The sequence below is a fragment of the Rhinolophus sinicus genome, chromosome 12 (genome assembly GCF_057876585.1).
Source record: "Rhinolophus sinicus isolate RSI-liver-muscle chromosome 12, RSI-T2T, whole genome shotgun sequence".
In the NCBI taxonomy this organism is placed as follows: Eukaryota; Metazoa; Chordata; class Mammalia; order Chiroptera; family Rhinolophidae; genus Rhinolophus; species Rhinolophus sinicus.
In genome coordinates, this window is record NC_142512.1 from 467,658 (window position 1) to 489,450 (window position 21,793).

Consider the following 21,793-nt stretch of genomic DNA (forward strand, 5'->3'; position numbering starts at 1 on the left):
ACTGGGACCCGGCTCCCGGCACTCCAAGAGCCTGCTCCCGACTTGCCTCCTGAGCGCACGCGCCATGCTGCTGGGCCGCTCGGGTGGCGAGCATGTCTGCCCGAGTGCCTCCCGCCCGCTCCCCGCCTCCTCCGGTCGCCGCTGGTGTGGGCGACGGGCTACTCCTGGCCCGCAGCGAGGCCCCTTCGCGCCCCCCAGTGGCTCCACAGGCCTCTGTCACTTCCCTGACTGTGACATATGTCTGGGCGCCCTGGCATCCTGGGACTCCCCACGCCCGGAATGGCTTTTACCACGCCCCCCTACCCCAACCCCTCTCATCCCCCCCCAGCCCCACAACCGCACACCCCCCTTGCTGCTGTGCTGTCCCCACCACTCAGGGCCACCGAGGGGGTCGCAGGGTCCTCTCAGTCCCCTCCACCCTAGGGACGTGCAACCCAGGCCCTGGCCCTGGCCGGCCCCACCCACTGGCCCAAAGCCAGGGAGAGCCAACCGCGACCAGGGGGCAGCACCTCCAGACTGCCGCCACCCTTCGTCACACAGCCTTCTGTCTGGGCCCTCGCCCCTCATCAGCGACCGGCGTCCCGCCCGATCACTGGTCACTTCACTGGCTACACATCACCTCTCCTGACCCAGGGTGTTGAGAGAGAGGATGAGAGAAGGCCAGAGACGGAGCAAGAGGTAGGCGGAGAGAGACAGACGGGGACTGTGGGGACAGACTTGCAGAGAGCACTTTCCAGGCTCTGGGCCTCGCGTGGAGGGGTGCTGCGTGGGGGCTGCACGGACATCAGCTGTTACCGCTTGGCCATCAGCTGTTGCCAGTTGGCCATTGGCCACTGGCAGAGCTGCGGTGGCCAAGCTAGGAAGCGCGGATGGTGGACTGCAAATTGCAGAGGGGCGCGGACTGCAGTGGGCCGGCTTGGTGGGTCTGTTGGTTGGCAGAGAATCGGCAGGCAGGTTGGGGATCGGGCGGCTCCGGCTTGCCGTGTCTCCAAGCCAGCCGCCCGTGAGACATGGTGCTATGAGCCCCCTATCCGTGGCTCTGTTGGTGTTCCTTCTTGGCCTCGCCAAATCCTGGGTTCTTGTGCGGGCAGAGGGACTAGAGTCCCCGCAGGACAGGGACCGACAGACAGAACGGGGGGACAGGGGGACCGGGGGACGGGAGGACCGGGGGACAGGGGACCGGGAGACGGGTGTAAGGGGGGGGACAGGGAGAACGGTGGGACTGTAGGAACCCGGGGCGGGGGTACCGGGGGACGGGGTACCAGGAGATGGGGGAAGGGGGGCAGGGGGACAGGGAGACCGTTGGAACTGGGAGAACCGGGGGACGGGGGGTCTGGGAGACGGGGGCATGTGGGACGGGGGGAAGGGGTGACCGGAAGATGGGGGGACGGGAGTACGAGAGGGCCGGGGGGACGGGGGGACTGGGGGATGGGGGGACAAGGGGACCGGGGGACCGGGGGGACAGGGGGACTGGGTACTGGGAGACAGTGGGACCAGGGGACGGGGGGACCGGGAGATGGGGGGACACGGTACCAGGGGAAAGGGAGACCGGGGAATTGGGGGACAGGGAGACTGGGGGACTGGGGGATTGGGGGAATGAGAGGACGGTGGGACTGGCGGACGGTGGGACGGAGGGACCAGGAGACCGGTGGATGGAGGGACAGGAGTACGAGGGTACTGGGGGACGAGGGACATGGGGAGGGGGGGACCGGGAAACGGGGGAACGGGGGACCGTGAGACGGGGGGACCGGGAGATGGGGGACCTGGGGCCGGGGGACGGGGTGACGGGGGGACCGGGAGACAGAGGGACAGGGGGACTGGAGGGTCGGGGGGACCGGGGGACGGGGGGACCGGGGGACGGGGGGACCGGGGCAACGGAGACGGGGGGGACCGGGGGAACGGCGGATGGGGGGACCAGGGGACCCGCGGACCGGGGGACCGGAGGTTGGGGGGACCGGGGGATAGGGGACCGGGCGACGGGGTGACCAGGGGCATGAATGGACTGGGGGGACGGGGGTACCAGTGGACCGGGAGATGGGGGGACCGGGGGACCGGGGACCGGGGGACGGGGGGACCGGGGGACCGGGGGTTGGGGGACTGGGGGATGAGGGGACCGGGAGATCGGGTACCGGGGAACGGGGCGACTAGGAGACGGGGGACCGCGAGACGGGGGACCGGGGACGGGGTGATCGGGAGATGGGACACCGGGAGACGGGAGACTGTGGGACGGGAGGACCGGAAGACGGGGCGAACGGAGAACTGGGGGATCGGTAGACGGGGGCCAGGGCGATGGGGGAACCGGGGGACTGGGGGACCGGGGGACCAGGGACCGGGGGTTGGGGGTCCAGGGGATGAGGGGACCGGGAGACGGGGGACCTGGGGACCGGGCGACCGGGAGACGGGGGACCGGGAGACGGGGGGATGGGTGTGCGGCCGGACCGGGAGACAGAGGGACAGGGAGATGGGGGGACCGGGGGACCGGGGGAAGGGGGTAACACTGGACGGAGGACCGGGGGACCGGAAGACCGGGCGACCGGGAGACAGGGGACCGGGAGACTGGGGACCGGGAGACGGGGCGACCGGGGAACGGGGGGACCGGTAGAAGGGCGCCTGGGCGCCGGGGGAACCGGGGGACCGGGGGACCAGGAGGCGACGGGGGACCGGGGAACGGGAGACCGGGGGTATGGGGGGACGGGGGGACCAGGCAAAGGAGGGACGGGGGGACGGGGAGACGTTGGGACTGGGGGACCGGGGGACAGGTGGACCGCGAGACGGAGGACCGGGAGACGGGGGAACGGGGGTCGGGGGACCCGGGGAGGGGGGGACCGGGAGACGAGGGAATGGGGGACGGGTGGACCAGGGGCGTGGGGGGACTGGGGGGACGGGGGAGCGGGGGACGGGGGATGGGGCACTGGGGGGACCGGGGCACCGGGGGACGGGTGGACTGGGAGAGGGTGGATGGGGGTACGGGGGAACAGGGGGATCAGGGGACGGGGGGAACAGGGGACGGGGGGGACCGGAATAGGGGGGATGGTGGAACGTGGGGACGGGGGACCCGGGAGACGGGGGACAGGAAGACGGGGAACCGGGGGAACGGAGACAGGGGTGACGGGGAGACGGGGGTACCGGGGGACGGGGGTACTGCGTGGGGCTGCACTGACATCAGCTGTTACCGCTTGGCCTTCAGCTGTTGCCAGTTGGCCATTGGACACCGGCAGAGCTGCGGTGGCCAAGCTAGGAAGCGCGGATGGTGGACTGCAAATTGCAGATGGGCGCGGACTGCAGTGGGCCGGCTTGGTGGGTCTGTTGGTTGGCAGAGAATCGGCCAGCAGGTGGGGGATCGGGCGGCTCCGGCTTGCCGTGTCTCCAAGCCAGCCGCCCGTGAGACATGGTGCTATGAGCCCCCTATCCGTGGCTCTGTGGGTGTTCCTTCTTGGCCTCGCCAAATCCTGCGTTCTTGTGCGGGCAGAGGGACTAGAGTCCCCGCAGGACAGGGACAGACAGACAGAACGGGAGGAGGAGTAAGAGGGAGCGAGATGGAAATATACACGTATATGTACATGTATGTGTCTAGACATACAGAGAGACATGGACAGAGACAGAGAAAGAGGGGGCAGGCACGCGGGGAGAGAGCTCCTGAGCCAGAGCCAGAACCCAACAGGCACGTCACAGAGCCAGACAGACATGGGGTGGGGGAGGGTGGGAGGGACGCACATTCGGGCACACGGACTGGGACAGACGCACTGAGGCTGTGTTGAAGTGGTGGCTTCTCCACCGGAGTGTGGTCGTGCCCGGGGCTGGGCTCCGCCAAGGAGGCATTGCCCTGGCGTTGGCAGTCACCATTGAAGCCCCCGGGGCGGGCCGCCAGGGTCTCCGGAGGGCCAGTGGGCTCTGAGCCCCGCCCAGGGACCCGCCCGCGGGAGGAGAGTGGCAGCCCCCAGGCACCCTGGTTGTGAGGATTGTGTGCCTGCGTGCCTGCTCTTCCCTTGTGGCGGTCTCCCCTGGAGTCGATGGCGCGTGGTGTGTTGGGGTGCTGCTCCCGCCGTCCCCTGGTTTGTCCCGGCTCTTTGTGCCCTTTGTGTCGGGGACACCGTGGCCGGCGGGAAGGGAGGGCTCCTGGCTCTTGTGGGAGACGGGAGGGGACGCGCGGGGGTGTGGGGAGAGGTGCCTGCCCGCGGAGACAGAAGACTCCGGTGGGGCGGGGCGGGTGGGCGTCCCGTTTGCCCGAGGACACACCGATCCTGTGTCTCGGGGCCCAGGGGCAGGCGCAGGGATGGGCGTCCCCTGGGCTCGGGCCGAGGTGCAAAGGACCGGCACGTCCTGGGATGGAGAGAGCCTGGTGGAAGCCTGCGCCGGCAGGCAGCCCTGGGCTTGGGCGTTGGGGGTTGCGGCGGCGGCAGGGTCGGGGAGCGACAGGGAGCCCTGCGATGGCGGTGGCGGCGGCGGCGACCTAGACGCGGCTGACTGCTGCAGGCTGACGGCCTGCCTCGGCGAAGAGCACTAAGAAGAGGGAGAGGGGGGGAGCCCTGGCCGACAGGCCTGGTGTGCGGCCGGGGATGCGAGCTTGTAGTGCTGGGCGGCTGTCCCTCCTCTGGCCAGGGGGACCTTCGGCTGGCTGGGCGGCTGCAGGGGTTGCAGAGGGGCAAGGGGCGGCAGGGATTCGGAGGGAGGCACGCCGGGGCGGCGGCGCAAAAGGAGAGGCGAGCAAAAGCCTACAGGTATTCCCAGGCGGTCTCCCATGCAAGTACTAACCAGGCCCCTCCCTGCTTAGCTCCCGAGATCAGAGGAGATCGGGCGCGTTCAGGGTGGTATGGCCGTAGACGCTGGGACCCGGCTCCCGCGCCCCAAGAGCCTGCTCCCGGCCTGTCTCGTGAGCGCCCGCCATGCAGATGAGCCGCTCCGGTGGCGAGCATCGACCCGCGGGCCGGCTCTGCCAGCACCGCGTCCCCCCCCAGTCCGGCTCCCCGCCTCTTCCTAATGCCCCTGGCGTGGGCGGCGGGCTACTCCTGGCCGACAGCGAGGCCCCTTCGCGCCACCCGGGGCTCCATGGGACACTGCCACTTCCCTGATGGTGCCTGAAGTCGTGGAACTCTGGCATCCTGGGACTCCCCGCACCCAGACCGGCATACAACCCGCCCCCCTACCGCCACCAGGTTTACCCCCAACCGCAGCCCCAAGGCTGGTGGAGGCCTGCACCAGCAGGCAACCCTGGGCCTGGGAGTTGTGGGAGGACCCCGCGGCGGCGGCGGGGGCGGCTGCGGCGCCGGCTGCGGCGGCGGCGGCGGAGGCACGGGAGGGTGGCGAGGTAGGCGATGGCAACCGCGTGGATGGCGCCAGGGCGGCGATGGCGGCGGCGACAATGGGGGCTTTGACGGTGGGCGCTGGGACACGGGGCCGATGGCGGCGGCGGTGGCGGCGGGGGCTGGGGAGGGCGTGAGGGCGGTGCTGGCGGCGGAGGCCGGGAGAGCAGAGGCGGGAGACTGAGGGAGTATGGCATTGGTGGCGGCGGGGGCTGGGGCGGGGGCGGGGAAGATGGCGGTGCTGGAGGCGGGGAGAGCAGAGGAGGGAATTGAGGGAGTGCGGCAATGGAGGCAACGGGGGCGGGGGAGGGGGAGAGGGCAGCACTGGTGGCGGAGATGGGGAGCGCGGTGCTGGCGGCCGAGGTGGGGAGAGCACAGGAGGGAGTTTGAGGGAGTTTGGCGGTGGCGGCGGCGGGGGCGGGGACAGGGGCGGGGGCGAGGGCAGCGCTGGGGGGGGGGTGTGGGGAGCCCGGTGGTGGCGGTGGCTTTGGCGCAGGCGGCGGTGGCGGCGACCGCGCGTCGGCGAAGGATTCGCGATGACGGCCTGCGGGACCGAAGAGGACTGAGAGGAGGGTGTGGGGGGGGAGCCCTGGCCCACGGGCCTGGTGTGCGGCCGGGGCTGCCAGCTTGTAGTGCCGGGCGGCTGACCCTCTGCTGGTCAGGGGGACCTGCGGCTGGCTGGGAGGCTGCAGAGGGGCAAGGGGCGGCAGGGGTTCGGAGGGAGCCACGCCGGAGCGGCGATGCAAAAGGAGACGCTAGCAAAAGCCAACAGGTATTCCCAGGCGGTCTCCCATCCAAGTACTAACCAGGACAGACCCTGCTTCGCTTCCGAGATCAGACGAGATCTGCTGCGTTCAGGGTGGTATGGCCTTAGGCACTGGGACCCGGCTCCCGGCACTCCAAGAGCCTGCTCCCGACTTGCCTCCTGAGCGCACGCGCCATGCTGCTGGGCCGCTCGGGTGGCGAGCATGTCTGCCCGAGTGCCTCCCGCCCGCTCCCCGCCTCCTCCGGTCGCCGCTGGTGTGGGCGACGGGCTACTCCTGGCCCGCAGCGAGGCCCCTTCGCGCCCCCCAGTGGCTCCACAGGCCTCTGTCACTTCCCTGACTGTGACATATGTCTGGGCGCCCTGGCATCCTGGGACTCCCCACGCCCGGAATGGCTTTTACCACGCCCCCCTACCCCAACCCCTCTCATCCCCCCCCAGCCCCACAACCGCACACCCCCCTTGCTGCTGTGCTGTCCCCACCACTCAGGGCCACCGAGGGGGTCGCAGGGTCCTCTCAGTCCCCTCCACCCTAGGGACGTGCAACCCAGGCCCTGGCCCTGGCCGGCCCCACCCACTGGCCCAAAGCCAGGGAGAGCCACCCGCGACCAGGGGGCAGCACCTCCAGACTGCCGCCACCCTTCGTCACACAGCCTTCTGTCTGGGCCCTCGCCCCTCATCAGCGACCGGCGTCCCGCCCGATCACTGGTCACTTCACTGGCTACACATCACCTCTCCTGACCCAGGGTGTTGAGAGAGAGGATGAGAGAAGGCCAGAGACGGAGCAAGAGGTAGGCGGAGAGAGACAGACGGGGACTGTGGGGACAGACTTGCAGAGAGCACTTTCCAGGCTCTGGGCCTCGCGTGGAGGGGTGCTGCGTGGGGGCTGCACGGACATCAGCTGTTACCGCTTGGCCATCAGCTGTTGCCAGTTGGCCATTGGCCACTGGCAGAGCTGCGGTGGCCAAGCTAGGAAGCGCGGATGGTGGACTGCAAATTGCAGAGGGGCGCGGACTGCAGTGGGCCGGCTTGGTGGGTCTGTTGGTTGGCAGAGAATCGGCCGGCAGGTTGGGGATCGGGCGGCTCCGGCTTGCCGTGTCTCCAAGCCAGCTGCCCGTGAGACATGGTGCTATGAGCCCCCTATCCGTGGCTCTGTTGGTGTTCCTTCTTGGCCTCGCCAAATCCTGGGTTCTTGTGCGGGCAGAGGGACTAGAGTCCCCGCAGGACAGGGACCGACAGACAGAACGGGGGGACAGGGGGACCGGGGGACGGGAGGACCGGGGGACAGGGGACCGGGAGACGGGTGTAAGGGGTGGGACAGGGAGAACGGTGGGACTGTAGGAACCCGGGGCGGGGGTACCGGGGGACGGGGTACCAGGAGATGGGGGAAGGGGGGCAGGGGGACAGGGAGACCGTTGGAACTGGGAGAACCGGGGGACGGGGGGTCTGGGAGACGGGGGCATGTGGGACGGGGGGAAGGGGTGACCGGAAGATGGGGGGACGGGAGTACGAGAGGGCCGGGGGGACGGGGGGACTGGGGGATGGGGGGACAAGGGGACCGGGGGACCGGGGGGACAGGGGGACTGGGTACTGGGAGACAGTGGGACCAGGGGACGGGGGGACCGGGAGATGGGGGGACACGGTACCAGGGGAAAGGGAGACCGGGGAATTGGGGGACAGGGAGACTGGGGGACTGGGGGATTGGGGGAATGAGAGGACGGTGGGACTGGCGGACGGTGGGACGGAGGGACCAGGAGACCGGTGGATGGAGGGACAGGAGTACGAGGGTACTGGGGGACGAGGGACATGGGGAGGGGGGGACCGGGAAACGGGGGAACGGGGGACCGTGAGACGGGGGGACCGGGAGATGGGGGACCTGGGGCCGGGGGGACGGGGTGACGGGGGGACCGGGAGACAGAGGGACAGGGGGACTGGAGGGTCGGGGGGACTGGGGGACGGGGGGACCGGGGGACGGGGGGACCGGGGCAACGGAGACGGGGGGGACCGGGGGAACGGCGGATGGGGGGACCAGGGGACCCGCGGACCGGGGGACCGGAGGTTGGGGGGACCGGGGGATAGGGGACCGGGCGACGGGGTGACCAGGGGCATGAATGGACTGGGGGGACGGGGGTACCAGTGGACCGGGAGATGGGGGGACCGGGGGACCGGGGACCGGGGGACGGGGGGACCGGGGGACCGGGGGTTGGGGGACTGGGGGATGAGGGGACCGGGAGATCGGGTACCGGGGAACGGGGCGACTAGGAGACGGGGGACCGCGAGACGGGGGACCGGGGACGGGGTGACCGGGAGATGGGACACCGGGAGACGGGAGACTGTGGGACGGGAGGACCGGAAGACGGGGCGAACGGAGAACTGGGGGATCGGTAGACGGGGGCCAGGGCGATGGGGGAACCGGGGGACTGGGGGACCGGGGGACCAGGGACCGGGGGTTGGGGGTCCAGGGGATGAGGGGACCGGGAGACGGGGGACCTGGGGACCGGGCGACCGGGAGACGGGGGACCGGGAGAGGGGGGGATGGGTGTGCGGCCGGACCGGGAGACAGAGGGACAGGGAGATGGGGGGACCGGGGGACCGGGGGAAGGGGGTAACACTGGACGGAGGACCGGGGGACCGGAAGACCGGGCGACCGGGAGACAGGGGACCGGGAGACTGGGGACCGGGAGACGGGGCGACCGGGGAACGGGGGGACCGGTAGAAGGGCGCCTGGGCGCCGGGGGAACCGGGGGACCGGGGGACCAGGAGGCGACGGGGGACCGGGGAACGGGAGACCGGGGGTATGGGGGGACGGGGGGACCAGGCGAAGGAGGGATGGGGGGACGGGGAGACGTTGGGACTGGGGGACCGGGGGACAGGTGGACCGCGAGACGGAGGACCGGGAGACGGGGGAACGGGGGTCGGGGGACCCGGGGAGGGGGGGACCGGGAGACGAGGGAATGGGGGACGGGTGGACCAGGGGCGTGGGGGGACTGGGGGGACGGGGGAGCGGGGGACGGGGGATGGGGCACTGGGGGGACGGGGGCACCGGGGGACGGGTGGACTGGGAGAGGGTGGATGGGGGTACGGGGGAACAGGGGGATCAGGGGACGGGGGGAACAGGGGACGGGGGGGACCGGAATAGGGGGGATGGTGGAACGTGGGGACGGGGGACCCGGGAGACGGGGGACAGGAAGACGGGGAACCGGGGGAACGGAGACAGGGGTGACGGGGAGACGGGGGTACCGGGGGACGGGGGTACTGCGTGGGGCTGCACTGACATCAGCTGTTACCGCTTGGCCTTCAGCTGTTGCCAGTTGGCCATTGGACACCGGCAGAGCTGCGGTGGCCAAGCTAGGAAGCGCGGATGGTGGACTGCAAATTGCAGAGGGGCGCGGACTGCAGTGGGCCGGCTTGGTGGGTCTGTTGGTTGGCAGAGAATCGGCCAGCAGGTGGGGGATCGGGCGGCTCCGGCTTGCCGTGTCTCCAAGCCAGCCGCCCGTGAGACATGGTGCTATGAGCCCCCTATCCGTGGCTCTGTGGGTGTTCCTTCTTGGCCTCGCCAAATCCTGCGTTCTTGTGCGGGCAGAGGGACTAGAGTCCCCGCAGGACAGGGACAGACAGACAGAACGGGAGGAGGAGTAAGAGGGAGCGAGATGGAAATATACACGTATATGTACGTGTATGTGTCTAGACATACAGAGAGACATGGACAGAGACAGAGAAAGAGGGGGCTGGCACGCGGGGAGAGAGCTCCTGAGCCAGAGCCAGAACCCAACAGGCACGTCACAGAGCCAGACAGACATGGGGTGGGGGAGGGTGGGAGGGACGCACATTCGGGCACACGGACTGGGACAGACGCACTGAGGCTGTGTTGAAGTGGTGGCTTCTCCACCGGAGTGTGGTCGTGCCCGGGGCTGGGCTCCGCCAAGGAGGCATTGCCCTGGCGTTGGCAGTCACCATTGAAGCCCCCGGGGCGGGCCGCCAGGGTCTCCGGAGGGCCAGTGGGCTCTGAGCCCCGCCCAGGGACCCGCCCGCGGGAGGAGAGTGGCAGCCCCCAGGCACCCTGGTTGTGAGGATTGTGTGCCTGCGTGCCTGCTCTTCCCTTGTGGCGGTCTCCCCTGGAGTCGATGGCACGTGGTGTGTTGGGGTGCTGCTCCCGCCGTCCCCTGGTTTGTCCCGGCTCTTTGTGCCCTTTGTGTCGGGGACACCGTGGCCGGCGGGAAGGGAGGGCTCCTGGCTCTTGTGGGAGACGGGAGGGGACGCGCGGGGGTGTGGGGAGAGGTGCCTGCCCGCGGAGACAGAAGACTCCGGTGGGGCGGGGCGGGTGGGCGTCCCGTTTGCCCGAGGACACGCCGAATCTGTGTCTCGGGGCCCAGGGGCAGGCGCAGGGATGGGCGTCCCCTGGGCTCGGGCCGAGGTGCAAAGGACCGGCACGTCCTGGGATGGAGAGAGCCTGGTGGAAGCCTGCGCCGGCAGGCAGCCCTGGGCTTGGGCGTTGGGGGTTGCGGCGGCGGCAGGGTCGGGGAGCGAGAGGGAGCCCTGCGATGGCGGTGGCGGCGGCGGCGACCTAGACGCGGCTGGCTGCTGCAGGCTGACGGCCTGCCTCGGCGAAGAGCACTAAGAAGAGGGAGAGGGGGGGAGCCCTGGCCGACAGGCCTGGTGTGCGGCCGGGGATGCGAGCTTGTAGTGCTGGGCGGCTGTCCCTCCTCTGGCCAGGGGGACCTTCGGCTGGCTGGGCGGCTGCAGGGGTTGCAGAGGGGCAAGGGGCGGCAGGGATTCGGAGGGAGGCACGCCGGGGCGGCGGCGCAAAAGGAGAGGCGAGCAAAAGCCTACAGGTATTCCCAGGCGGTCTCCCATGCAAGTACTAACCAGGCCCCTCCCTGCTTAGCTCCCGAGATCAGAGGAGATCGGGTGCGTTCAGGGTGGTATGGCCGTAGACGCTGGGACCCGGCTCCCGCGCCCCAAGAGCCTGCTCCCGGCCTGTCTCGTGAGCGCCCGCCATGCAGATGAGCCGCTCCGGTGGCGAGCATCGACCCGCGGGCCGGCTCTGCCAGCACCGCGTCCCCCCCAGTCCGGCTCCCCGCCTCTTCCTAATGCCCCTGGCGTGGGCGGCGGGCTACTCCTGGCCGACAGCGAGGCCCCTTCGCGCCACCCGGGGCTCCATGGGACACTGCCACTTCCCTGATGGTGCCAGAAGTCGTGGAACTCTGGCATCCTGGGACTCCCCGCACCCAGACCGGCATACAACCCGCCCCCCTACCGCCACCAGGTTTACCCCCAACCGCAGCCCCAAGGCTGGTGGAGGCCTGCACCAGCAGGCAACCCTGGGCCTGGGAGTTGTGGGAGGACCCCGCGGCGGCGGCGGGGGCGGCTGCGGCGGCGGCGGCGGCGGCGGCGGCGGAGGCAGGGGAGGGTGGCGAGGTAGGCGATGGCAACCGCGTGGATGGCGCCAGGGCGGCGATGGCGGCGGCGACAATGGGGGCTTTGACGGTGGGCGCTGGGACACGGGGGCCGATGGCGGCGGCGGTGGCGGCGGGGGCTGGGGAGGGCGTGAGGGCGGTTCTGGCGGCGGAGGCCAGGAGAGCAGAGGCGGGAGACTGAGCGAGTATGGCATTGGTGGTGGCGGGGGCTGGGGCGGGGGCGGGGAAGATGGCGGTGCTGGAGGCGGGGAGAGCAGAGGAGGGAATTGAGGGAGTGCGGCAATGGCGGCAGCGGGGGCGGGGGAGGGCGTGAGGGCGGTGCTGGCGGCGGAGGCCGGGAGAGCAGAGGCGGGAGACTGAGGGAGTATGGCGATGGTGGATGCGGGGGTCTGGGGCGGGGGCGGGGGAGATGGCGGTGCTGGAGGCGGGGAGAGCGGAGGAGGGAATTGAGGGAGTACGGATATGGCGGCGGCGGGGGCGGGGGTGGGGGAGAGGGCAGCACTGGTGGCGGAGATGGGGAGCGCGGTGCTGGCGGCCGAGGTGGGGAGAGCACAGGAGGGAGTTTGAGGGAGTTTGGCGGTGGCGGCGGCGGGGGCGGGGACAGGGGCGGGGGCGAGGGCAGCGCTGGCGGGGGGGGGGGGGGTGGGGAGCCCGGTGGTGGCGGTGGCTTTGGCGCAGGCGGCGGTGGCGGCGACCGCGCGTCGGCGAAGGATTCGCGATGACGGCCTGCGGGACCGAAGAGGACTGAGAGGAGGGTGTGGGGGGGGAGCCCTGGCCCACGGGCCTGGTGTGCGGCCGGGGCTGCCAGCTTGTAGTGCCGGGCGGCTGACCCTCTGCTGGTCAGGGGGACCTGCGGCTGGCTGGGAGGCTGCAGAGGGGCAAGGGGCGGCAGGGGTTCGGAGGGAGCCACGCCGGAGCGGCGATGCGAAAGGAGACGCTAGCAAAAGCCAACAGGTATTCCCAGGCGGTCTCCCATCCAAGTACTAACCAGGACAGACCCTGCTTCGCTTCCGAGATCAGACGAGATCTGCTGCGTTCAGGGTGGTATGGCCTTAGGCACTGGGACCCGGCTCCCGGCACTCCAAGAGCCTGCTCCCGACTTGCCTCCTGAGCGCACGCGCCATGCTGCTGGGCCGCTCGGGTGGCGAGCATGTCTGCCCGAGTGCCTCCCGCCCGCTCCCCGCCTCCTCCGATCGCCGCTGGTGTGGGCGACGGGCTACTCCTGGCCCGCAGCGAGGCCCCTTCGCGCCCCCCAGTGGCTCCACAGGCCTCTGTCACTTCCCTGACTGTGACATATGTCTGGGCGCCCTGGCATCCTGGGACTCCCCACGCCCGGAATGGCTTTTACCACGCCCCCCTACCCCAACCCCTCTCATCCCCCCCCAGCCCCACAACCGCACACCCCCCTTGCTGCTGTGCTGTCCCCACCACTCAGGGCCACCGAGGGGGTCGCAGGGTCCTCTCAGTCCCCTCCACCCTAGGGACGTGCAACCCAGGCCCTGGCCCTGGCCGGCCCCACCCACTGGCCCAAAGCCAGGGAGAGCCACCCGCGACCAGGGGGCAGCACCTCCAGACTGCCGCCACCCTTCGTCACACAGCCTTCTGTCTGGGCCCTCGCCCCTCATCAGCGACCGGCGTCCCGCCCGATCACTGGTCACTTCACTGGCTACACATCACCTCTCCTGACCCAGGGTGTTGAGAGAGAGGATGAGAGAAGGCCAGAGACGGAGCAAGAGGTAGGCGGAGAGAGACAGACGGGGACTGTGGGGACAGACTTGCAGAGAGCACTTTCCAGGCTCTGGGCCTCGCGTGGAGGGGTGCTGCGTGGGGGCTGCACGGACATCAGCTGTTACCGCTTGGCCATCAGCTGTTGCCAGTTGGCCATTGGCCACTGGCAGAGCTGCGGTGGCCAAGCTAGGAAGCGCGGATGGTGGACTGCAAATTGCAGAGGGGCGCGGACTGCAGTGGGCCGGCTTGGTGGGTCTGTTGGTTGGCAGAGAATCGGCCGGCAGGTTGGGGATCGGGCGGCTCCGGCTTGCCGTGTCTCCAAGCCAGCTGCCCGTGAGACATGGTGCTATGAGCCCCCTATCCGTGGCTCTGTTGGTGTTCCTTCTTGGCCTCGCCAAATCCTGGGTTCTTGTGCGGGCAGAGGGACTAGAGTCCCCGCAGGACAGGGACCGACAGACAGAACGGGGGGACAGGGGGACCGGGGGACGGGAGGACCGGGGGACAGGGGACCGGGAGACGGGTGTAAGGGGTGGGACAGGGAGAACGGTGGGACTGTAGGAACCCGGGGCGGGGGTACCGGGGGACGGGGTACCAGGAGATGGGGGAAGGGGGGCAGGGGGACAGGGAGACCGTTGGAACTGGGAGAACCGGGGGACGGGGGGTCTGGGAGACGGGGGCATGTGGGACGGGGGGAAGGGGTGACCGGAAGATGGGGGGACGGGAGTACGAGAGGGCCGGGGGGACGGGGGGACTGGGGGATGGGGGGACAAGGGGACCGGGGGACCGGGGGGACAGGGGGACTGGGTACTGGGAGACAGTGGGACCAGGGGACGGGGGGACCGGGAGATGGGGGGACACGGTACCAGGGGAAAGGGAGACCGGGGAATTGGGGGACAGGGAGACTGGGGGACTGGGGGATTGGGGGAATGAGAGGACGGTGGGACTGGCGGACGGTGGGACGGAGGGACCAGGAGACCGGTGGATGGAGGGACAGGAGTACGAGGGTACTGGGGGACGAGGGACATGGGGAGGGGGGGACCGGGAAACGGGGGAACGGGGGACCGTGAGACGGGGGGACCGGGAGATGGGGGACCTGGGGCCGGGGGGACGGGGTGACGGGGGGACCGGGAGACAGAGGGACAGGGGGACTGGAGGGTCGGGGGGACTGGGGGACGGGGGGACCGGGGGACGGGGGGACCGGGGCAACGGAGACGGGGGGGACCGGGGGAACGGCGGATGGGGGGACCAGGGGACCCGCGGACCGGGGGACCGGAGGTTGGGGGGACCGGGGGATAGGGGACCGGGCGACGGGGTGACCAGGGGCATGAATGGACTGGGGGGACGGGGGTACCAGTGGACCGGGAGATGGGGGGACCGGGGGACCGGGGACCGGGGGACGGGGGGACCGGGGGACCGGGGGTTGGGGGACTGGGGGATGAGGGGACCGGGAGATCGGGTACCGGGGAACGGGGCGACTAGGAGACGGGGGACCGCGAGACGGGGGACCGGGGACGGGGTGACCGGGAGATGGGACACCGGGAGACGGGAGACTGTGGGACGGGAGGACCGGAAGACGGGGCGAACGGAGAACTGGGGGATCGGTAGACGGGGGCCAGGGCGATGGGGGAACCGGGGGACTGGGGGACCGGGGGACCAGGGACCGGGGGTTGGGGGTCCAGGGGATGAGGGGACCGGGAGACGGGGGACCTGGGGACCGGGCGACCGGGAGACGGGGGACCGGGAGAGGGGGGGATGGGTGTGCGGCCGGACCGGGAGACAGAGGGACAGGGAGATGGGGGGACCGGGGGACCGGGGGAAGGGGGTAACACTGGACGGAGGACCGGGGGACCGGAAGACCGGGCGACCGGGAGACAGGGGACCGGGAGACTGGGGACCGGGAGACGGGGCGACCGGGGAACGGGGGGGACCGGTAGAAGGGCGCCTGGGCGCCGGGGGAACCGGGGGACCGGGGGACCAGGAGGCGACGGGGGACCGGGGAACGGGAGACCGGGGGTATGGGGGGACGGGGGGACCAGGCGAAGGAGGGATGGGGGGACGGGGAGACGTTGGGACTGGGGGACCGGGGGACAGGTGGACCGCGAGACGGAGGACCGGGAGACGGGGGAACGGGGGTCGGGGGACCCGGGGAGGGGGGGACCGGGAGACGAGGGAATGGGGGACGGGTGGACCAGGGGCGTGGGGGGACTGGGGGGACGGGGGAGCGGGGGACGGGGGATGGGGCACTGGGGGGACGGGGGCACCGGGGGACGGGTGGACTGGGAGAGGGTGGATGGGGGTACGGGGGAACAGGGGGATCAGGGGACGGGGGGAACAGGGGACGGGGGGGACCGGAATAGGGGGGATGGTGGAACGTGGGGACGGGGGACCCGGGAGACGGGGGACAGGAAGACGGGGAACCGGGGGAACGGAGACAGGGGTGACGGGGAGACGGGGGTACCGGGGGACGGGGGTACTGCGTGGGGCTGCACTGACATCAGCTGTTACCGCTTGGCCTTCAGCTGTTGCCAGTTGGCCATTGGACACCGGCAGAGCTGCGGTGGCCAAGCTAGGAAGCGCGGATGGTGGACTGCAAATTGCAGAGGGGCGCGGACTGCAGTGGGCCGGCTTGGTGGGTCTGTTGGTTGGCAGAGAATCGGCCAGCAGGTGGGGGATCGGGCGGCTCCGGCTTGCCGTGTCTCCAAGCCAGCCGCCCGTGAGACATGGTGCTATGAGCCCCCTATCCGTGGCTCTGTGGGTGTTCCTTCTTGGCCTCGCCAAATCCTGCGTTCTTGTGCGGGCAGAGGGACTAGAGTCCCCGCAGGACAGGGACAGACAGACAGAACGGGAGGAGGAGTAAGAGGGAGCGAGATGGAAATATACACGTATATGTACGTGTATGTGTCTAGACATACAGAGAGACATGGACAGAGACAGAGAAAGAGGGGGCTGGCACGCGGGGAGAGAGCTCCTGAGCCAGAGCCAGAACCCAACAGGCACGTCACAGAGCCAGACAGACATGGGGTGGGGGAGGGTGGGAGGGACGCACATTCGGGCACACGGACTGGGACAGACGCTCTGAGGCTGTGTTGAAGTGGTGGCTTCTCCACCGGAGTGTGGTCGTGCCCGGGGCTGGGCTCCGCCAAGGAGGCATTGCCCTGGCGTTGGCAGTCACCATTGAAGCCCCCGGGGCGGGCCGCCAGGGTCTCCGGAGGGCCAGTGGGCTCTGAGCCCCGCCCAGGGACCCGCCCGCGGGAGGAGAGTGGCAGCCCCCAGGCACCCTGGTTGTGAGGATTGTGTGCCTGCGTGCCTGCTCTTCCCTTTTGGCGGTCTCCCCTGGAGTCGATGGCGCGTGGTGTGTTGGGGTGCTGCTCCCGCCGTCCCCTGGTTTGTCCCGGCTCTTTGTGCCCTTTGTGTCGGGGACACCGTGGCCGGCGGGAAGGGAGGGCTCCTGGCTCTTGTGGGAGACGGGAGGGGACGCGCGGGGGTGTGGGGAGAGGTGCCTGCCCGCGGAGACAGAAGACTCCGGTGGGGCGGGGCGGGTGGGCGTCCCGTTTGCCCGAGGACACGCCGAATCTGTGTCTCGGGGCCCAGGGGCAGGCGCAGGGATGGGCGTCCCCTGGGCTCGGGCCGAGGTGCAAAGGACCGGCACGTCCTGGGATGGAGAGAGCCTGGTGGAAGCCTGCGCCGGCAGGCAGCCCTGGGCTTGGGCGTTGGGGGTTGCGGCGGCGGCAGGGTCGGGGAGCGAGAGGGAGCCCTGCGATGGCGGTGGCGGCGGCGGCGACCTAGACGCGGCTGGCTGCTGCAGGCTGACGGCCTGCCTCGGCGAAGAGCACTAAGAAGAGGGAGAGGGGGGGAGCCCTGGCCGACAGGCCTGGTGTGCGGCCGGGGATGCGAGCTTGTAGTGCTGGGCGGCTGTCCCTCCTCTGGCCAGGGGGACCTTCGGCTGGCTGGGCGGCTGCAGGGGTTGCAGAGGGGCAAGGGGCGGCAGGGATTCGGAGGGAGGCACGCCGGGGCGGCGGCGCAAAAGGAGAGGCGAGCAAAAGCCTACAGGTATTCCCAGGCGGTCTCCCATGCAAGTACTAACCAGGCCCCTCCCTGCTTAGCTCCCGAGATCAGAGGAGATCGGGTGCGTTCAGGGTGGTATGGCCGTAGACGCTGGGACCCGGCTCCCGCGCCCCAAGAGCCTGCTCCCGGCCTGTCTCGTGAGCGCCCGCCATGCAGATGAGCCGCTCCGGTGGCGAGCATCGACCCGCGGGCCGGCTCTGCCAGCACCGCGTCCCCCCCAGTCCGGCTCCCCGCCTCTTCCTAATGCCCCTGGCGTGGGCGGCGGGCTACTCCTGGCCGACAGCGAGGCCCCTTCGCGCCACCCGGGGCTCCATGGGACACTGCCACTTCCCTGATGGTGCCAGAAGTCGTGGAACTCTGGCATCCTGGGACTCCCCGCACCCAGACCGGCATACAACCCGCCCCCCTACCGCCACCAGGTTTACCCCCAACCGCAGCCCCAAGGCTGGTGGAGGCCTGCACCAGCAGGCAACCCTGGGCCTGGGAGTTGTGGGAGGACCCCGCGGCGGCGGCGGGGGCGGCTGCGGCGGCGGCGGCGGCGGCGGCGGCGGAGGCAGGGGAGGGTGGCGAGGTAGGCGATGGCAACCGCGTGGATGGCGCCAGGGCGGCGATGGCGGCGGCGACAATGGGGGCTTTGACGGTGGGCGCTGGGACACGGGGGCCGATGGCGGCGGCGGTGGCGGCGGGGGCTGGGGAGGGCGTGAGGGCGGTTCTGGCGGCGGAGGCCAGGAGAGCAGAGGCGGGAGACTGAGCGAGTATGGCATTGGTGGTGGCGGGGGCTGGGGCGGGGGCGGGGAAGATGGCGGTGCTGGAGGCGGGGAGAGCAGAGGAGGGAATTGAGGGAGTGCGGCAATGGCGGCAGCGGGGGCGGGGGAGGGCGTGAGGGCGGTGCTGGCGGCGGAGGCCGGGAGAGCAGAGGCGGGAGACTGAGGGAGTATGGCGATGGTGGATGCGGGGGTCTGGGGCGGGGGCGGGGGAGATGGCGGTGCTGGAGGCGGGGAGAGCGGAGGAGGGAATTGAGGGAGTACGGATATGGCGGCGGCGGGGGCGGGGGTGGGGGAGAGGGCAGCACTGGTGGCGGAGATGGGGAGCGCGGTGCTGGCGGCCGAGGTGGGGAGAGCACAGGAGGGAGTTTGAGGGAGTTTGGCGGTGGCGGCGGCGGGGGCGGGGACAGGGGCGGGGGCGAGGGCAGCGCTGGCGGGGGGGGGGGGGGGTGGGGAGCCCGGTGGTGGCGGTCGTTTTGGCGCAGGCGGCGGTGGCGGCGACCGCGCGTCGGCGAAGGATTCGCGATGACGGCCTGCGGGACCGAAGAGGACTGAGAGGAGGGTGTGGGGGGGGAGCCCTGGCCCACGGGCCTGGTGTGCGGCCGGGGCTGCCAGCTTGTAGTGCCGGGCGGCTGACCCTCTGCTGGTCAGGGGGACCTGCGGCTGGCTGGGAGGCTGCAGAGGGGCAAGGGGCGGCAGGGGTTCGGAGGGAGCCACGCCGGAGCGGCGATGCAAAAGGAGACGCTAGCAAAAGCCAACAGGTATTCCCAGGCGGTCTCCCATCCAAGTACTAACCAGGACAGACCCTGCTTCGCTTCCGAGATCAGACGAGATCTGCTGCGTTCAGGGTGGTATGGCCTTAGGCACTGGGACCCGGCTCCCGGCACTCCAAGAGCCTGCTCCCGACTTGCCTCCTGAGCGCACGCGCCATGCTGCTGGGCCGCTCGGGTGGCGAGCATGTCTGCCCGAGTGCCTCCCGCCCGCTCCCCGCCTCCTCCGATCGCCGCTGGTGTGGGCGACGGGCTACTCCTGGCCCGCAGCGAGGCCCCTTCGCGCCCCCCAGTGGCTCCACAGGCCTCTGTCACTTCCCTGACTGTGACATATGTCTGGGCGCCCTGGCATCCTGGGACTCCCCACGCCCGGAATGGCTTTTACCACGCCCCCCTACCCCAACCCCTCTCATCCCCCCCCAGCCCCACAACCGCACACCCCCCTTGCTGCTGTGCTGTCCCCACCACTCAGGGCCACCGAGGGGGTCGCAGGGTCCTCTCAGTCCCCTCCACCCTAGGGACGTGCAACCCAGGCCCTGGCCCTGGCCGGCCCCACCCACTGGCCCAAAGCCAGGGAGAGCCACCCGCGACCAGGGGGCAGCACCTCCAGACTGCCGCCACCCTTCGTCACACAGCCTTCTGTCTGGGCCCTCGCCCCTCATCAGCGACCGGCGTCCCGCCCGATCACTGGTCACTTCACTGGCTACACATCACCTCTCCTGACCCAGGGTGTTGAGAGAGAGGATGAGAGAAGGCCAGAGACGGAGCAAGAGGTAGGCGGAGAGAGACAGACGGGGACTGTGGGGACAGACTTGCAGAGAGCACTTTCCAGGCTCTGGGCCTCGCGTGGAGGGGTGCTGCGTGGGGGCTGCACGGACATCAGCTGTTACCGCTTGGCCATCAGCTGTTGCCAGTTGGCCATTGGCCACTGGCAGAGCTGCGGTGGCCAAGCTAGGAAGCGCGGATGGTGGACTGCAAATTGCAGAGGGGCGCGGACTGCAGTGGGCCGGCTTGGTGGGTCTGTTGGTTGGCAGAGTATCGGCCGGCAGGTTGGGGATCGGGCGGCTCCGGCTTGCCGTGTCTCCAAGCCAGCTGCCCGTGAGACATGGTGCTATGAGCCCCTTATCCGTGGCTCTGTTGGTGTTCCTTCTTGGCCTCGCCAAATCCTGGGTTCTTGTGCGGGCAGAGGGACTAGAGTCCCCGCAGGACAGGGACCGACAGACAGAACGGGGGGACAGGGGGACCGGGGGACGGGAGGACCGGGGGACAGGGGACCGGGAGACGGGTGTAAGGGGTGGGACAGGGAGAACGGTGGGACTGTAGGAACCCGGGGCGGGGGTACCGGGGGACGGGGTACCAGGAGATGGGGGAAGGGGGGCAGGGGGACAGGGAGACCGTTGGAACTGGGAGAACCGGGGGACGGAGGGTCTGGGAGACGGGGGCATGTGGGACGGGGGGAAGGGGTGACCGGAAGATGGGGGGACGGGAGTACGAGAGGGCCGGGGGGACGGGGGGACTGGGGGATGGGGGGACAAGGGGACCGGGGGACCGGGGGGACAGGGGGACTGGGTACTGGGAGACAGTGGGACCAGGGGACGGGGGGACCGGGAGATGGGGGGACACGGTACCAGGGGAAAGGGAGACCGGGGAATTGGGGGACAGGGAGACTGGGGGACTGGGGGATTGGGGGAATGAGAGGACGGTGGGACTGGCGGACGGTGGGACGGAGGGACCAGGAGACCGGTGGATGGAGGGACAGGAGTACGAGGGTACTGGGGGACGAGGGACATGGGGAGGGGGGGACCGGGAAACGGGGGAACGGGGGACCGTGAGACGGGGGGACCGGGAGATGGGGGACCTGGGGCCGGGGGGACGGGGTGACGGGGGGACCGGGAGACAGAGGGACAGGGGGACTGGAGGGTCGGGGGGACTGGGGGACGGGGGGACCGGGGGACGGGGGGACCGGGGCAACGGAGACGGGGGGGACCGGGGGAACGGCGGATGGGGGGACCAGGGGACCCGCGGACCGGGGGACCGGAGGTTGGGGGGACCGGGGGATAGGGGACCGGGCGACGGGGTGACCAGGGGCATGAATGGACTGGGGGGACGGGGGTACCAGTGGACCGGGAGATGGGGGGACCGGGGGACCGGGGACCGGGGGACGGGGGGACCGGGGGACCGGGGGTTGGGGGACTGGGGGATGAGGGGACCGGGAGATCGGGTACCGGGGAACGGGGCGACTAGGAGACGGGGGACCGCGAGACGGGGGACCGGGGACGGGGTGACCGGGAGATGGGACACCGGGAGACGGGAGACTGTGGGACGGGAGGACCGGAAGACGGGGCGAACGGAGAACTGGGGGATCGGTAGACGGGGGCCAGGGCGATGGGGGAACCGGGGGACTGGGGGACCGGGGGACCAGGGACCGGGGGTTGGGGGTCCAGGGGATGAGGGGACCGGGAGACGGGGGACCTGGGGACCGGGCGACCGGGAGACGGGGGACCGGGAGAGGGGGGGATGGGTGTGCGGCCGGACCGGGAGACAGAGGGACAGGGAGATGGGGGGACCGGGGGACCGGGGGAAGGGGGTAACACTGGACGGAGGACCGGGGGACCGGAAGACCGGGCGACCGGGAGACAGGGGACCGGGAGACTGGGGACCGGGAGACGGGGCGACCGGGGAACGGGGGGACCGGTAGAAGGGCGCCTGGGCGCCGGGGGAACCGGGGGACCGGGGGACCAGGAGGCGACGGGGGACCGGGGAACGGGAGACCGGGGGTATGGGGGGACGGGGGGACCAGGCGAAGGAGGGATGGGGGGACGGGGAGACGTTGGGACTGGGGGACCGGGGGACAGGTGGACCGCGAGACGGAGGACCGGGAGACGGGGGAACGGGGGTCGGGGGACCCGGGGAGGGGGGGACCGGGAGACGAGGGAATGGGGGACGGGTGGACCAGGGGCGTGGGGGGACTGGGGGGACGGGGGAG

The 21,793-nt window shown here is 70.9% G+C and overlaps 6 pseudogenes; all 6 read right to left on the reverse strand.

Moving 5' to 3' along the window:
• Positions 1–4,702: 4,702 nt before the first annotated feature.
• LOC148756139 (5S ribosomal RNA) lies at positions 4,703–4,822 on the reverse strand (annotated as a pseudogene).
• Positions 4,823–6,056: 1,234 nt separating this feature from the next.
• LOC148756140 (5S ribosomal RNA) lies at positions 6,057–6,176 on the reverse strand (annotated as a pseudogene).
• A 4,703-nt stretch (positions 6,177–10,879) lies between these two features.
• LOC148756141 (5S ribosomal RNA) lies at positions 10,880–10,999 on the reverse strand (annotated as a pseudogene).
• Positions 11,000–12,418: 1,419 nt separating this feature from the next.
• LOC148756142 (5S ribosomal RNA) lies at positions 12,419–12,538 on the reverse strand (annotated as a pseudogene).
• Positions 12,539–17,242: 4,704 nt separating this feature from the next.
• Positions 17,243–17,362, reverse strand: LOC148756143 (5S ribosomal RNA; annotated as a pseudogene).
• Positions 17,363–18,782: 1,420 nt separating this feature from the next.
• On the reverse strand, positions 18,783–18,902 carry LOC148756144 (5S ribosomal RNA; annotated as a pseudogene).
• Between the last annotated feature and the right edge of the window lie 2,891 nt (positions 18,903–21,793).